Source organism: Ictalurus furcatus, chromosome 11 (assembly GCF_023375685.1).
Source record: "Ictalurus furcatus strain D&B chromosome 11, Billie_1.0, whole genome shotgun sequence".
NCBI classification, from domain to species: Eukaryota; Metazoa; Chordata; class Actinopteri; order Siluriformes; family Ictaluridae; genus Ictalurus; species Ictalurus furcatus.
The window spans coordinates 26884661-26903320 of record NC_071265.1 but is presented as its reverse complement, the minus strand read 5'-3'; positions in this window follow the sequence as shown (position 1 = coordinate 26903320).

Genomic DNA, 18660 nt, shown 5'->3' with positions numbered 1-18660 from the left:
TAAATAATCGTTCCTTGAACTGCTGTTATAGTGCTACATGTCTCTTAGAAATTATCTACAGAAATCACAGAAAATATGGAACACTGTAATATTGGGTTGTGTGGTTATTAGATAGGTTTGATAATTCTACCCTCTCCATGTATAAAGCGCTTTAACAGCATACTAAATCCATTTTCTATCTAACTCTCAGTGTTCACTAGCAGCTACTGAGAGATATCAGAGCACCGATCTAGTGATTTCTCGTTCAGAAGCTAACAAAAGTGTCCAGACATCGGAGTACTCTACCAACAGTTTTAGTTACTACTAATTATCCTGACCTAATACATTTACATTTATACCAAGATCTAGTTCCCTAAAGAGCATATAAATCAGAAAGATCATGGTCTAACTGACTGAGTGGACAACAACAAATGACACATAAAGAAACATAATGAGTCAGTATTAGATATTTAACTAATAAAACATGACAGGACATGTTGTTAATTAAGCAATACAGCACAAGCAAGTGTGTGGTTATACTGAATATCGGCACGGCTGTGATTCGGCCGTAGTCAGGAGGCTGCAGGCCAAGTGTTGTAGCTAATCACCGCCGTGCCAATATTCAGTGTAACTGTATGATTGCGAGTGTGATATTGTTTCTGTACAACATTTGTATAAACAAGAAATTAATATAGATTAGCTAATATTTTATACACAATATGGCCAACTGTATTTTTGCTCTGCTAGCGGAAATAGATCCCAAAGAAACCACAGTCACTTTATAGCATGTTGGCTAGCACACAATGATTTGTACGTTCCCATCAGAGGTGCTTCCGGTATAACTGACTTCCCTTTTCCTTTTCGTCTTCATCTGATGAGAGAAATGTATTGTTTGCCATGTTCGCCGATGTTGTCGCTAACTCTGTTGTAGTGATGGTTTTGAACTATCGTAGAATTGGAATTTTATGTGGCGAACACAGATGAGTGGAATGATACAGACAGTGAAATGTCCCAGTGTGACTGTACAAAATATAAGCACCCTTGGAACACCGCTCATCTAATCAAATAAGTGGACCAGAGCTAACTGTTGTATAAAGGAAAATAATCAATGACAGAGAGGTCTGATGCCATTACTGCCCCCAAGTTGATTGCTTTTCAATAATACCACATCCAAAGTGTTTTATATATCTTATACTCTAGCAATTTGCCAACAATTACAATTTTAATTTATTAATTAAATACTTTTAACCATTTATTGTTACATTTAACGTCCATGAAATAAGTTACTTTTTGTGTTCACTTATGTTAACACATATAAGCAACCATAATCTCACCAAACTTTCCTGTTTCTCGTTCTTGAAGTTATAAAATTCTGACACCTTAAATAAATGTGAAATAAATGTCTCCTATAGAGAAATCCTCACCATTTCAATCAGTATACATTAACACAATCCTGTCATTTGAAGTGTACAGCTGCCAATATTGTCAGAGCTGCTGGAATGGAAAATCAATCAAATACCTTCTGACCAATCAGATTCAAGAATTCAACAGTGCTGTGGTATAATAATTATTTCTAGACATCAACAATTAACACTAACACACAGTTTGGATTGCACATATTAAATAAATCCAGTCATACATGTTTGAATTTGAAATGCTGTAAAAAAAAAAAAAAAAAAGAAAAAAAAAGAAAGAAAGAAAGAAAAGAAAAGAAAGAAAGAAAGAAAGAAAGTAAAGAAAATGATGTATATCCATCCATTTTCCATACTATTTATCATACACAGAGTCATGGGGAGCCTGGAGCCTGTCACAGGGGACTTGAGGCACAAGGTGGGGGATACCTTGGACGGGGTGCCAACATATCACAGGGCACAAGCGCAGACATTCACACACTACGGACAATTTAGAAATGCCAACACTGCATGCCTTTGGACTGGGAAGGAAACCTGAGTACCCAGAGGAAACGCCCAAAAGACAGGGAGAACAATGGGGAGGTGGGAATTGAACCCCCAACCCCAGAAGTAGGAGGAAAATGTGCTAACCACTAAGAAGAATAAATTATAATTTATTTAAAACTAAAATGTTCCAATTTTAAATATAGTATAATTGTACAATAAATAACAACTAGGAATAAAACAGTATTAACTTGATAGTATACATGTAGTTGACACAGACCTTTGGACAAGTTGAATTTTATTGGCTGTTCAAGTGACGCCAGTCCCTGTTCGATACTTACTGAATTAAGTGTTAAGACAAATAAGTGAGATGACCTACCCAGTGACCCTCATCATCTGCTAGCTGACTGATTTGTGACGTCTGACCTTGATAAGGAGGCACTAAAGCCCACAGGCCTCATAAGCATGTGATTCACTGGCGCATGTTGGCTTAACATATAATTAACAACCAATTAATCCAAGATTGTTTGTCAACAGTCTTGCCTGTCTCTCTTCTCTTGACCACAGAATCGACAGTCATACTGCAGGCAGGGCTGACAGCGATATTATCTTAAGCTGCTTGTTCCAGTGCTGTGACCTGGCCTAACGGACTAACAGCAGATCTCTCATATACACACAGATGAATGCACATGAACTTACCTACTGCTAGCTAGGGCCTTCACTAACACACAGTGTCTCAGTCATGCTAAGCATTGTGGAACTCAACATGAACTGTCTGAACTGTATGCTCCTACAATCTGTGTGTATAATTGTGCGCAACAACACCCAGGCTGCTATTAGAAAGGCCAGGATGCTGATAAATAAAAAAGGGAAAGTGATTTGTGTGTAGTGGATGCACTATGATGAATAGAATTCAAAGGGCTGTGAGGAGGCAAAAAGACAACTAAACTAGGCATGAAGGCTGGCGGTAATTACTGAGGGGGAAGAAAGAGAGAGAAATCATTAAACAAGTGAATGACTTACACAAGCTCATTAAGGCTCATGCGATCCTCTTTATTTTCCTTTCAGTTCAAGGGAGACAAAAGAGTGACAATATCCCAATAAATGTTGTTTTCTCATCCCATTCATTAAAAAAATACTAAAGTGTGGGTGGATTAAAGTTTGATAGCACTCCAATGGGAAATGATTCTTCTCTTTGAAGGCCTGCAAAATCACACAGAGACAAGTGAATAGGCAAAAAAGAGCAAGGGATAGAAGAAGAGTACACTGTTGTACACTGTTTAGTTATGTGTTGGGCAGAAGTAAGTGTGCGTGTGTGTGTGTGTGTGTGTGTTCTTGTTGTGAGGTAATGTCGGGCTCTCCCCAAGCTTACCACGCAGATAGGAACCACCAGGGGTAGCAGCAGGAAGCAGGCATTTGTGATTTATGGCTAGCAGCGTGGCTGATAAGAAGACTCCCTTCATTTACAGCCTTATCAGGCACACTAAAGAAAGGCCACAATTTGCCGTGTTCTTTAAAGCCCCAGATGCAACTAATCTCTCAGTGCGTACAGACAATCTGCCTCAGTAAAAACTATAGATCACACACACATCGAAAAGATCTTGGCCTTCGCTTTCACTCCACCACAGAAGCTCCACTACCTAAAAGGACTAATCTAAATGGACAGTACACAGAGCTGGTTTCAGTATACAATGAGACACAAAAAAGGCTAATGCAAGACAAAATCAAAACCAAACAATGTGAGAAAATACATACATACAAAATACTTAAATATACGTAAATATATTGGACCTGCCTGGTCCATCCTGATGCCCTACTTCTGGTTGGAGTTCTCATCAACTGGTAGTCCCATGCTGCTGAGGATGGCCCCACATGGTGCAGCCTACAGATCATTGAGATTCAAGTTCGAAGTTTATTATAAGCCCAAAGGGCAATTTTTAGTGCAGCATAACAATTTTTAGTGCAGCATAACATTTTTAGTGCAGTATAACCATATCATACAAAACACACAAACACAACACAAACAGCAAACACAACGTTCTGACATCTTACAAATTTGAAAGCCTTACAGCAGTGGGAATAAAAGAACATCTGTACCGATTGCTTTTAAGTTTAGGCATACTATAATGTATATCAGAAGGAAGCATTTTAAATTCACTGAACAGTGGATGAGTACAATCTGCAAGAATAGCTCTAGCTTTCTATAAGACAAACTGAATATTTTGGATGGTACCACATCCTTCAGAATTCAATGGGTTTTTGGTTCAATTCAATGGGGTTTTGGTGATTTTTTTAAAAGCTTTTACGTGTCTTGAAAAAGACAGTTGCTGACAGTTGCTAACAAGAGGTTGTCGGGAACATCAAATGTCATCACACCGAGCAGGAAAACTCATCTACTACAGCCTCGTTGTGTTTATATTCGCGCTCTCGCAAACTATTCCAAATGAAACCTTCCAACTTGTAGATTTATCAGTTTATAGTATTTTCCAATTGTAGTTTTTTTTTTTTTTCTTCAAATTGTAGTGCTATAAATTCTATCAGAAGCTTAGTGGTGGTGACGTTGAAGTCATGCGACCGTGGTGTAGCTCGTTTTTATAGCCTAACTTTAGCTTTTTTACTTCTGCTGATTGTATTTAGGCTTCAAAATTCATAAAAGTTGTGTTCATTTGTGAAGACTAATTTGATTAAGAGAACGTGTAAGAGTCATAAACTTTTGTTGGTCACAGCACTTATTTTCTGCAATAATCCAAAAGCCAATGGAAAAATCCTATTGGCTTTTTGGTGAGGGAACCAAGATGACGCTAACTTCCGGGTCGGACTAAAAATATACATCATCCCTGAAGCACTCTATTGTGTGTTCTGACAATACCAAGCACAATATTTACTATTTAGAAATGGCACATTAAAAAGCACGACACTAAAAGATTTATTATAAAGTTTAAGAGGAAAATGTGGAATAAAATAAATCATTATAATAGAACCACCGACGACCTACCTTTTATCGTGTATGAAAGTGAGACAATAAAAAATGTCTAAAATGCTTTAAATTTGTTTTTAACAGTTGGTACTGCTATAGAAGTAAGCGATCTCACCACTATGCTCAGAATAGTAATGTCATTTCTTGCGATTAAAAAGAAAAAATTATACAGATGTCACTTAATCAAAACAAGTCTGAGAAAGGACTCCAGGGAATGCATCTCTAGCATATTTATATTCAAGAATTGTTTTACCCATGACATAGAGGACAGTCCAACTCATAATCAATACTAATCACAAATATAATTAAATGCTGAAGCTTAGGATCTTCATTGATTTTTTTTTTTTTTTTTTTTTTTAACCAGACAGTTTGCATTCACTTCATATCTGATCTAAAATCATCACTGGACTGTTCCTCTTCAAGCTGGATCAACAGCAGTGAAAATGTGTAGAAAATGCACAAATGTCATAGAAAGGGTCACGTATATGGATACGTGTTAAATTTTGCATGCTTATTTTAAAAAAATGAAAAAAGACAAAAAAAAAAAAAATTATATTGCATTTTAGAATAAGATAAGATAACCTTATTAACATAAAGATAGGTGGACCATAGCTCATTTTATGATCAAGTGGGAAAATGTATACTTATATATTGTCATAGCCATACATTACTGCATATGTTAATAAAAAACATGTAATATAATAACTTGCATATTCAAGTATATTCATTTTGCTTTTTAATGAGGGTAACAGTGCAGATTTTTTTTTTGTTGTTGTTCTTAGAACCAATTTAGGCTTTACTATATATTAAACAAATTATTGTACCAGTTGAGAGTATTTCAGTCGTTTAAAATTGATTTTAATAATCTTTCACCTTCCTACCAGTCTGATCACCTGACCTGTAGCCTCACGTCTTCCATGACTGGCTTGCTCACTACCATCTAAACTTTGGTCACTCTGTTTTGTCCAACACATCTTGAGACTCTTAAACTGATGTTTGATGTTTACTGAATGGTACTAAGCTACATCCTTTCTGGATGTTATCTAATTATTGTTCTAATTATTTGGGTTATAAGCACATATTAAATAAGGAAGGAAGAACACATGACAGACCGTGCTGTTATTTTCATATCCAAAGTGTGTTATGCTTATTACTACATTTAATATTGTGGAACTTGCAAGTTATTTCCTGTTATCACACATATATATAGCAATAATAAACAGTCCTTCTCTCAACAGCATCTCCTTTCCTATCTCATGAACTCAATATGACAAAAAAAACAAACAAAAAAAACACATAGCTTGTCATTTTACAGAGAAACCAGAAAGCATAAATTACTCTGTCCTGAAGTGCTGACACTCAACATTCCTTATAAACAACACAAGACTTCCCCGAATCAATGATTATATGTATTTCCTTGTTAAAAATACAACAACAACAACAAAAACGGTTAACTATTCAACTTAGATTACGTGGCATGTCCACTGTACAAGTTCCTGTAGAAACAATGATCTGTTACTATAGAAACAATAACGTAGCACATTAATATTAACCTATAATTCATGTTACAGCTGGAACTACTGTCCTAGCCTTGCTGTTATGTAAAATTAATGCACATCTTCTGATCAATTAGAGGAGAGAATTCAAGTGCACTGTGGTATAATGTATTATTATTAGTTGTAGTATGAGTAGTAGAATGTGTTTGGTTTGTACAAAAGAAAATGAAAGACATATTTGCAAAAACTCACCAGACTGAATGACTAGTGACACAAATTTCCTTCCATTTCTCAGTGAGCTTCAACCCATGGGGAAGTTTATAATCCTTCTCCTAGCGCTCCAGTGAGTATAGGAATGCTATAATGCTATAGGATGAATGAGAGTTTATCCTGAATATTTTTTTTTTATCAGGTTACCGTAAGTTAATGCTTCGTGTATGAAGTTGTACAAAATTCAACACCAGGAAAAAAAAAAAAAAAACAACTTTCTTCATATGAAGTGTTTGTATATTCAAGTCATATATCCTCCATGTCTTTACAAGTGTAATTAGTCTATGAGAAGCAGCAGTGTATTTTTCCATTCTTTAAGTATTCATGAAAGCCAGTGATCTGACAAATGGAATTTTTCAGCTCGGCAGCGTCCTGCCTCATGCGCACCTTCTCCCGCCTGATAATCCTGTTTGTGTATCAGTGTGGCTCACGCGGGTCAGGTGAAGACCCCCTGCTGCTTCTGCCTGGCTAAATGCTTATACACACACACACACACACACACACACACACACACACACACAATGACAGACACATATTCTCTGATCTTCTATATTGCAAGTAAATACAAAGACGCAGAACAGTGAGGAATTGCAAAAGTGGGATGAAGGACAAATTTTGAATTAATTAAGTGATTGATTAATTTAATGCCCCCTGACAGTGAGGATGTCCGTCCCAGTGGGAATAGCACGAGTACAAATGAATGAAGGAATGAATATCCAATCTTACAGTATGCACTGAGAGAGAGGGTTAAAGAGAATACTCAATCATTCTTATTAAACAAAAAAAAAAGAGAAAATGGCAAGAGACAGATAGGAAAAGTGAAATAAAGGACAAATTTAAGTAAATGTTCTCCCTGTCTATCAATGAGTTTCCTCTGGGTTCTCTGGTTTCCTCCCACCTCCCAAAAATCATGCCAATAATGGCACTTTTCCAGCGCACGGTATGGCTCGACTCGACTCGACTCTGCTTGCTTTTGGGGGCCTTTCGACTGTGGATAGTACCTGGTACCTGGTTCTTCTTCCAGTACCACCTCGGTCGAGGTTCCAAGCGAGTCGAGCCGATACTAAACGTGAGCCGCACGCTGAGGGAGTAGGGAATTGTGCATTGTGCCTGAATAAATGTGCGTCATTTAATACTTACTCTGTGTATGGTAATATTCTATTAATTGAAAATAATGGTTCCTTTATCTCATTACAGATAAAATTACAACAAAGGCTTCTGTCTTAGATTTTTACATCTCGCTTGTTACCGATTTCCAAACAGGCGTTTATTGACGTCACTCCTGTCGCGGATGAATCTAACTTAGTCATATCGAGCACTACGTAGGCTCTAGAATAGCGTTATCTTACATCCTTAATAGGGACCGTGTTCAGTGAACAGGAAAGGTATTTGGAATACAGCCTGACCGTGTATTTGTACAGGGCTTCCATAATACAACATTATTCGAGTGAGAGATGGCACCCATGTTGAGGCGGCACTAAACTGCAGTGGAAAAGCAAACTCAGAAAAGTAACGCGAGTCGAGTCGAGCTGTACCATGCAGTGGAAAAGTGACTTAAGTGTACTAGTGAGTCAAAATTGTGCCTATGTAAAGGAAAGACTATGGCAAAGAGTTAGTGCATGGTGCCCTGAGCTGTATTTTCAGTCTATTCGCACCTCAACCTTAGTGTTCCCAGGATAGTCTCTGGATCAACCATGACCCTGACCAGATACAGTTCTTACTGAAGATGAATGAATAAATGATGTGTCTGATTAGCATTGTTCTGATGCAGTGCTACAGTGAGTCCAAATATCCAAAAGTGCTGATGTGCAGCACTGGTTTATTAAATATTCTCTTTTAATAGCCAATATCCACACTTGTCCTTAACACTCCCTAGCCGGTTGACACAATACCTAATAGCACTGTATCTGTGATTTAGAACCCAGAAGTTTTTGTATTCACGACTTCCGCATTCATTCATTCATTCCGAATTGAATCACAGTTCTTTAAATGAGTTGTTCGTTTTCTGCTCACTAATAGACATGTCCGGTTAGGTGCAAGTACGAATCAGGCACCCATTCAACCACTCACGCATGAAGCCCTCACAAATATATGTGCACCTTTGTTCACTTTACTACATGCTCTGTTCTGACAACAAATTCACACAACAATGACACATTTTTGAACATACAGTACTGTGCGTAAGTGTTAGGTACATGCAAAGAAGTGCTCTAGAGCAAAGATGCCTTCAAAAAAAATGAAATTAAATGTTTCTACATTTAAAAAAAAAAAAAAAATACAGTAAAGAGCAATAAACAGTCAAAGTCAATATTTGGTGTGACAAAAAAAATACAAATAAAAATCGTTTCCAATACAATTAGTGCAGTTTTATAAGGAAATGAGCTTCCCGCTTTATTGAGCATCTTGCAGAACCAGTCACGGTTCTTCTGGAGACTTTGAGTGTCGCACTTGCAGAAAAGTGTTTCTTACGTAATATGCTGCTTTCATTGCTCAACATTTTTCCTGTAACAGTTAATGTTGTACTGGAAAACTAATGCTTTGGGAATCTAAAATGTTTTTGTACTGACCTGATAATGTAGAAGTCATAAAATAAAAAATCTATAACAAAGTTTGTACAAAAAAAAAAAAAAAAAAAAAAAAGAGGGTGCCTAAGACTTTTGCACAGTTCTGTACATGAAATGAAATGATGAAAACACAGAACTGTTATAAGACATTTTCTCTAATAAAATATACAACCAGCAATAGCTCATCAGATTTAGTGACTCTCAGCTGTGAGAAATCACTTTTGCATGAAAGCAGTGTGCATTGGTTGGTCACTGGATTTATGCTGAATTATGGGTAATTATATAGTATCCAGACAATATAACTGTCCACTCAGGACAATGCTACAAAACAGCTGACACCCAAAATAATACAACTATAGATAACAGCTATAACTAGCTTGACTAGTCACAGCAAGGTAATTAGCAAAGATCACCACTAAGCTCGGTAAAGTTATATAAACCATTTTATTAAGCAGGCTGGCTAGTTTTGCTAATACTGCTCAAATGTTCACTTGATTAAAGCCATTTTTGTGTTTCAAGTCAAAGAAGTGAAAAGAAAGGCTAACAGGTGTCCCTGGCTTTTGATCATTTGATAACACTGTCACTTGGCAAATCAGCTCAGAGAGAGTGCACACGCACACACACACACACACACACACACACACACACACACACACACACACACACACACACACACACACACATAGAGAGAGAGAGAGAGAGAGAGAGAGAGTCTTCGCAGTCTCCTCTCGGCTTTACAGTGAGGTCAAGGCTGCACTAAGATGATGTCTGCATGCCTAAAACACTTGAGTAAGCTATAGTTCATCCTGGCAGCTTTTGCCTTCGCCATCTGCGTCTTATTCATCAGCTGCTTGACTCCGGTGCCACAGCCATGTTCACAATCCCGAGATGAGCTCCCTAAAGAGCCAGTTTAGAGTGGAGCAAACTGAAGAGAGAGCACAGGCCACAGCCATCACTCCCTCTCCTCTCTATTCTCCTTATTATCCTCGACCTCAGTGACTCATCTTCCCTAACCTGAACACGAGTGCCCAGTGTGTGCACTATATGCCTGACGCCTTCACTGACAGGCTTGACTGTTGACGGCTCGCATTGTTGTGACGTTCCTCTGGGAGGATCTGTCCCAATCAACGCTGACAGTAGGGAGGGAGGACTGAGGGAGTTTCCCTCCATCTCTCTCTCCCTCTCAGGGGACAAACACGGCCGCATGGACAGCTTCTCTCATTCACATCCACCAGACATGAGACTGCAGCTCCGTTTTTCTTTTTATGTTTCCTCTGCTCCAGGTCCATCCATGTCTCTATCCTCTTTCCTGTTCTATAACACACACACACACACACACACACACACACACACATAAACACACCCACCTCCTGCCTGCTGGGCTGACAGACAGACAGACTGATGTTATCAGAGGTGCATCTTCAGCTCTGGGGCCTCAATCACGGTGCACAAACACGCCAGCGCTCCCAGCCTGCCTCCCACAGCCCGCCTCCGCCTCTCTCTCTACTTCCGATAAGGCCTGATATCAGTGACGGAACATATTTTATGTATGAAATGCAACCCACAACAAGCAGTCAAGCATTAGGTTTGTTTAAATAGATGATGTATATCAGGTATTCATTCTATTTTTTACGCAGAGTCGGACATTGTTCTCCGTCTCATCCTCTCTCTCTCACCATCATCTGCATGCGCTCCTCGGTGCTTTGTAAAAGAAATGGCTATTGAGTAAAATCAAAAAGGTTTTTAATTATGACTAGGTTTGATATTAGCATATATACTATCAAATAAGACCCCTTTTCACCATCTATTTTCAGAGCACACATGGCACCAGATTATGTGCCTGAGCTTTCTCTCGTCAGGAAGATGACACTTCCTCCGCGTCTGCAGGCTGTTGTTAGCATCAGATATTGGACGGATTCCCATTTAGGGCTCAGGCTGTGGTTGTCAGTTTTTGCCCAACATATTTGTGATGAATGAAATAAAATCTCAGAGATGCCATAAGACCATTTGACATAATAGTTTGTGAGAGGATGTGGGATGAAAATTTCCGTTCTCCTTTCGCGTACTACGCTAGCATACAAATTGCTAGAAATAATCACTTGCTTTTGCTCCATTTTATTTTATTTTAAAGAGAACTGTGAAAAAGTGCATCACCAGGGTTAAGCTAAGCTGGTTAACACAGGCCCTCTTAGCCTTACTAATCTTCAACACATGCACGTCAGAAAGGGGACTCGCCTCCCGAATACCCTAGAGGGAAACCCAAAACACACGCACATGCACACCCACACACACGCCATCATTACCATAAGAGGCCAGCGTGTTTCTGAAGATACACTTGTTCTGGACCGGCGAGGGGAGCGGGGCCCCCAGCTTTATTTCAATGACAACAGGCCGACACAAGGGCCACCTCGTCAGGCTCTAAATCACACGCCAGCGTCCTGATGTGCTGATAAGCTGCAGATGCTGCGCCACAACCTAACGGCCTGATTACTCCTCACTGCTGTTTGCTCACCGTTTTAAAAGAGCGACTGATCCACTCCACAAATCACATTATAGACTCCTACTGTTTACCCACACACAAAAGCCTTTATTTACCACGATGACCGGAGACACGGAGCATGAAACAGTTTCTATATCCATAATGCACGTTATACAGTATATTCAACTAAACCTTTATTAGGAGAATAATTATGCATATAATGACATAGAATAAAATCAATTACTCTTTGGATTAAATGATAAATGACTGTTTGATTAAGCACCACGCCACAACAAGATCTTTCCATCGGTTCGCATTACCCGGTAGTAAATCATTCAAAGCTGTACGCTTATAATAGACCATACTGGGTTAAATCCCAGTCTGAGGTCTCTGTGTATAAAGTCGTAAGTTCCTCCTGTGAGAGATTCAATATTCTTCACAAACAAACCCAGCAAACAATTTACACAAGTAATCCAGTGTCTCCAGTGCACTGTTTAAACTGTCAGGTCAAACACGCTTCTCGCCCTGAAGTGAAGCTAAATACACAAACTCTGTCACACAGATAAAGATGTTTAAAAAGCTAGCACTGATTGCATTTGCTTCATGTGGATTAACAGCATGAGTGGCAGGAGTGTGACTTTACTGAAGAAGTTGTAAAAATGTGCAAACACTTTTTGCACTAATCCCCCCACCCTCCCCCCGACCCCAACGCAGTGACAGAGATTAGGAGGATGCGGTCATCTAACACACAGAGAGAGAGAATTCACCACCACAATCATGGAAGCTGAAGAGAACACGCAACTCATGACCCCCACTCCCGTTTCAATCAGCAACAGTGTTAGGTGAGGATAAGGAAAACACAGCACTGATGCTCAGTTAAGCTTTGCCTGGCCTGACCTCTGACCTCTGGGGGTGTTTTCATGGACTGTTTTGACCCCACAACCCCAGTGACAGGTTGAACAGTTTAAGCAGGGAGGAAAAAAGCACAAGTAGGACTGAGCGTTCCTGCCACGCGCCACATGAACTGATGACAGAAGCCGTTTCATTTCAAAATCTGCCTTTCTGCACTTGGCTGAAGCTACAATGAGAGTATAATTGAGAAGCAAAAGAGCAGGATCAATATGACTGGGAGGGAAAAAAAGAAAAAAGACAGTGAGGCTGAGAGAAAGAAAGAAAACTGAGGCCCGGGCTTATGTCTAATACAGTTTAACTGATATTTAATATTTCTAGCTTTCTCTCTCTTTCTTTCCTTTTGTCCACGTTAAAATACTTCAAAAAGAATTCTAATGAAGTGGAAATTAAAAGGAGCGTAGATTGGGGCTGGAAAGAGAGGCTCCTAATCCTGCTATCTCTTAATAATTCAAAGTCTCTTTTATTTTCGGAATAAAAAAGCAGAATTAATCTGCCGCTGTGAAGCTGTCCTCTCTTCTCCCCGTTTAAATAAATCCCCGCTCGTACATTAGACGCAAGGAGGCCAGCTTTGGCGTGGAGCCAGGCTCTGTGTCAATTCCCTGCTGCCTCTTTTCCTTTCCCTCCCAGCCCCCTTTGCCTTTATTCCTTTTCTCGTGCTTCCTGCCAGGGAAAGACCTGGGAGAGAAGACGAGCCATCAGAGAGCTGCTATCACCAAAACCTGCTCAGTACATGGGCCTATCACAAACAGCGAGGGGCACTTTAGCACCTCCCAGTTTAAATAGGCACCCTTAGGAAACTTTGTGAAGATATTAGGGCACTGGGAAGCACATTACAAAGGCAGAAGGGAAAGAAGAATGACCAAGTGAAAGTGACTACTTTAGCTGCTTAGAGGAGTAGGGGTAATTTTTGAAGCTTTAAATGAAATATAGGTCTTCTGATCTGTATTTGGATGCCATAACCACAGTATCCTGGTGCCAAGTAAATAAATGCGCTATAACTAAATGCAAAATTTCATGTGGAAAATGACCAGTTAATTGACCGTCGTTAGAACTGATAAATCGCCTAATCAAATTTATTTGATCACTGCATCATTGCAAGTTTGACAAAAAAAACAAAACAACAAAAAAAAAACAAATATGATCTTATTTTGATCCTGCCTTTCACAGCAGTATCATCCCTGATATTTAAGCTCAGTATCATATCGGCACATCCACAGTTTATTTACATTTGACACTGATCAGTGGTTTTAGTGAAACCATTTTTTTTTGAAAGCTATTGGCTTATACACAAAAAAAAAAAATTGTATACGTTGTATTAGAATTGGATCTCAATGCCTTCTATGCTGCATCTATCAGTACTACATTTAGGCTCCTCTACATACCACAGCATCTTATACGTAACAATCTAAACCAGTCATGTTGGGACTGGATCACGTTTATTCATGCTGTACTCCACACACAACTTCACTTCAACTGAAACCCAGACTACCATTTTCAGGTGGACCAGAGATCAGTTCCTAGGACTGCACTCAGCAATGAAAACAGCATTCATACTTGACCAAATGTACCTACCTCTCACTGCATATGACACTGGAGACAGAATAAACATGCATTCATGACAGCATCATTTATTACCCAGCAGTGTTTAAATACTTAAACCCTAACAACTACAAGCACATAGGGTCATCTTTGATTTCATCTGTGATCTATTTCATTACAGTTTTCCACTTTCGCATTAAATCCACCTAATAGTTTAAGAAGCACACAGGGCTTGCAGAGGACTGTCACATCTTCATTGGTATTGATTGAAATATTGTCTACTCCAGTCCTTAGTATCCTCTCAAGGAGATCCCAACTGACCCAAGCTTCCTCTGTCCAGAGACAAGCTCTCCAGTAAGATTCTCAACTGTTTCCCTCTGTAGATTGGCTTCTTCCTCTCATGGCTCATGTGTACTTGTGTGCAAATTTGCTAAGATCAAAATTGTTCTAAGGGCTTCTGTAATTTGGAAGCAGGAGGATTCACTGATCAATGACTGAGAGGAAAATAGCTTTTTAGCTAGGTAGGAATATAATTGGTTAGTATTATCTAGAAATTCTTGAACATTAGTAGTATGTTTAGTAGTTATTTTAAAAACCATAAGGTATAAGTTTTGATCACTAGCATTAGCTTGTTAGCTAGCAAGGACACGTAGTAGAACTGTATTTCAAGATATTAGCATTTTCTACCTCTCATTGGATTATTGCGATTTCATACAAGCTGTGAGGATTGGTTGGGTTATGTAAAAATCTACCCAGTAAAATATATTTGATTAGTAGAATTTCAACTAAAAGTTTTAAAGGAACTGATGTGTAGCATCAGTATTCCAAACACATGACAGCATGCTAGCCCGTTGCCATATTCTGTACACTGCGTTTCTTTGTGCAATTGGGATAGCGCTAAGTGAAATTGCACTTTAATATTAATTTGTTATCTCATATAATAATAATAATATTATGCTGCATTCCATATGTAAAACTTGATCTATTGAATACATTTAATCATATCTGATGCTGATAGAAGTGACCTTGTATGCTGACACGAATGCTTAATTAGGAATATCAATAGGTTTTCCACGCTACATGACATTAGTGTCACTGATGCTTCCCCACATGTAATTTTCATGCCATGTAGTGGGTCTGTCTCTACTACTGCCATTTTAAGGTAAATCACTGTGTTTGTGGCTTTCTAAACATTTAATTGAAAAGGAATACATAACAATAACACCACACATAACTGGGAAGTGCAATTTATTATTTTACTGTAAACCTAGAAAAGACCAAGCTGCCTCTGAGACAACTGCCTTCAGAACTACATTATATGGTCAAAAGTTTGTGGACACTTGACCATCACAGCCATGTGACTTTGGAAGTACAAAATTGTCTAGAATTCCTTTGTATGCTGTAGCATTATAATTTCTCATTACAGGAATTAATGGGGGCGCACGGTGGCTTAGTGGTTAGCACGTTCGCCTCACGCCTCCAGCTTCCAAGGTTGGGGGTTTGACTCCCGTCGTGGCCCTGTGTGTGCAGACCTTGCATGTTCTCCCCGTGCTGTGGGGGTTTTCTCCGGGTACTCTGGTTTCCTCCCCAGTCCAAAGGCATGCATGGTAGGCTGATTGGCATGTCCAAAGTGTCCGGTGTGAATGTGTATGTGAATGTGTATGTGAATGTGCCCTGCGATGGATTGGCACCCCATCCAGGATGTACCCTGCCTTGTGCCTGATGCTCCCTGGGATAAGCTCCAAGTTCCCTGTGAACCAGTACGATAAGCAGTATAGAAAATGGATGGATGGATGGGTCCAAAATTGTTCCAGCATGACAATGCCCCTCACACAAAGCAAGCTCCATAAAGACATGGTTTGCAAAGGTTGGAGTGGAAGAACTCAAGTGGCCTGCACAGAGTCTTCACCTCAACCCCACTGAAAGCTTTCAGGAAGTTTGGAATCCCGACTTGCCCAGGCCTTCTCGCCCAACATCAGTCCCTGGCCTCACTAACGTTCTTTTGGATGAATGGGCAAAAAATCCCCAGAACCACGCTCCCAAATCTACCGTAGTGGACATTATTATAACAGTAAAGCGGGGAGTAAATCTGGAATGGGATGTGCAACAAGCACATCTGGGTGTGATTGGTAAGGTGTCCACATACTTTTGGCCATAATGATTGGTCATTTTGCACATGAACTGCAAATGTTTAGACAGTTACCAAGGAGGAGATTTCAAACTCTCTATGCAAAGTTTCAAACAGAACTGCAAAGAGATTTTCTTTACTGCTCTTTTCAAAAAAAAATGGAAAACACGAATACACAAGGAGTTGGTATTAATAATTGAGCAGGTGGTTGCTAGCACAAATCCCGAAAAAAAACAGGACACAGGATAGTATTGTTAACACAAGAAATAGCAGATAAATACGAGTAAATATATCAGCCCAGTTCCTAAACCACTTTCTCCATGTCAAATCATTTAAAGCTTGCCAATATCAATGTGAGAAAGTACTTGTCTTATTCATTTTTCTCTTTCTTCAGGGAGAAATAAGCATCTTGATCTGTTAAACCCGGCTGAAATGAGATTGACATGGCCTGCGTAAGGTTAGGCCTGTTTAAAGCCCACTACCTTCACGTTTCACTAGGCGGAATTGCTACTCACCAAAATATCTACTTTGTGCCTTATCGAATAAAAAAAAAAAAAAAAAGTCATTCACGGGTTGGGGGTGGGGGTGGGGGGAGGAATAGTGAGAGCCTACAGGGAAAGCACAAAAGGTGCATCTGAAGATCCCCAAAGGCAACATAAAGTCATTTTCAGGGAAGGTGTGCTATTTTTATTTATATATCTCCCTTGCTCTGTTTCATCATACATACTGTTTGGAGGGCTGTCATTACGCCAGCTGGGAGAACTGGGGTGAAAACCATTTGCATTGCTAACCTGGGTGTCTGACTCCAGGCGCTTTGCCATGATACTTTATTCCAAACCATTCAGTGAGCCATTATCACTTTGCCCCCCGTTCTGTTGTACCTCCCTCAAATATATACACACACACACACACACACACACACACACACACACACACACACACACACACATTCAGGCTTATCATGAGCAGCATCTACTGCAACTCTGGCATGGAGCTACAAGAATACGAGGCTGTGTGTGTGGCGGGGGTTTTAATTTCTGGATATTGGTGTTGGATTTTTTTGGGGGGTGGGGGGGTGGGGATTGTTTGACGTTGTATTGCCATGTAATTGTCCTGGTGAACGCTCAATAGCATCTTAAAGCAAGCAAGCAATCTCCAAAGCAGCACAGTACTGGGAGCAAAAGACCCCGTGGCTATGGAGGCCCTAATAGGAACTCCTTTCTCCCAGAGATAAATGGGAAAAGTTCCTTTTATTTCTCCCAGCCGGCTGTTTGGGACTGGGGCTATTAAAGCGCGGCAATGCTATTTATCCCTCCAAAAAGGATTGGCGGTGTGCAGGGATGAGGGCAAGACAGGAGAAGAGAGGGGCAAGGAGGAAAAGCGGCCAGTGGAAATTGTCAGAATCGGAAGGTCAAACTGTTTATCTTTTTTATTCCCATGTTGCTCCCTTTTCTTTCCTGCTCTTCTTGAACCATCCTCTCAGTTAGTCTTTCTTGCCCCCATTTTCTCTCTAGCTGATACCTGTTGTGGATCCTTACTTGACTCTGCTAGCTGTTGTCAGGAAATTTACACTCTTCTTACTTGACATGCTTACAATTATATAGCAGACTCGAAAAGTGGCACTTTCTCGAGACGAGCCTTCCCACCAAAGGTGAGTGAATGCGTTTCACGGTGAGATAAAGCCCAAATAGCAGTAGGCCTCCATGTGTGCTAATCTCCTGATGCTCACCTAACAATACATCATGCCCAGCCAGCTCGATTGTGCTCAAGTATCTCCAGTTCTTGTCTTATCCACTATGTAAAGGCACTTCCTACCTAAATCATGCCATGTCAGCTTATCTAAAGAGCACAAGGCTGCTGAAAAGAGGCCCTGTAATCACTTCTTAGCCCAGTCATTAAAACAACACACAGGCAAATGTCACAGCGCTTCACGACAGCACCCCACAGACAACTCGCACTCCAGTTACTGGATTTATTTGCATTATGTCAATGGATATCTTGTGCACACTCTCTCTGATAGGTTCTGAAATTCAGAACCTGTAAAATGTGTTACAAGTGTTAAAGCTGTTAAAGCTATTCATATTCAAGTGTTTGACAGTTACTCTGCCCTTGTTGTTATGCTATCTTCACTCCTTAGGTAGCTGCATAAGCAGCAAGTAGATTGAGTATCTTGCTTTCAATCCATGGCAGAGGTGAAGGAGGGTCGGATGGGCTGAGCAGATATGATGAATGATTGCAGTGATCTGCTGCCATCTATTTCTGCACCAGTATACAAGAGGGAATGCCCATATGAAAGAAAGCAAAGCTTTGAAACTCCCCTGACAAACACCCAACCAACCCCCCCCCCTCTTCTCTCTCAGTGAGGAATTCCCTATGTACTTCAGCATTATAATCAACCGGCCCTCCCACACCTGATTGACT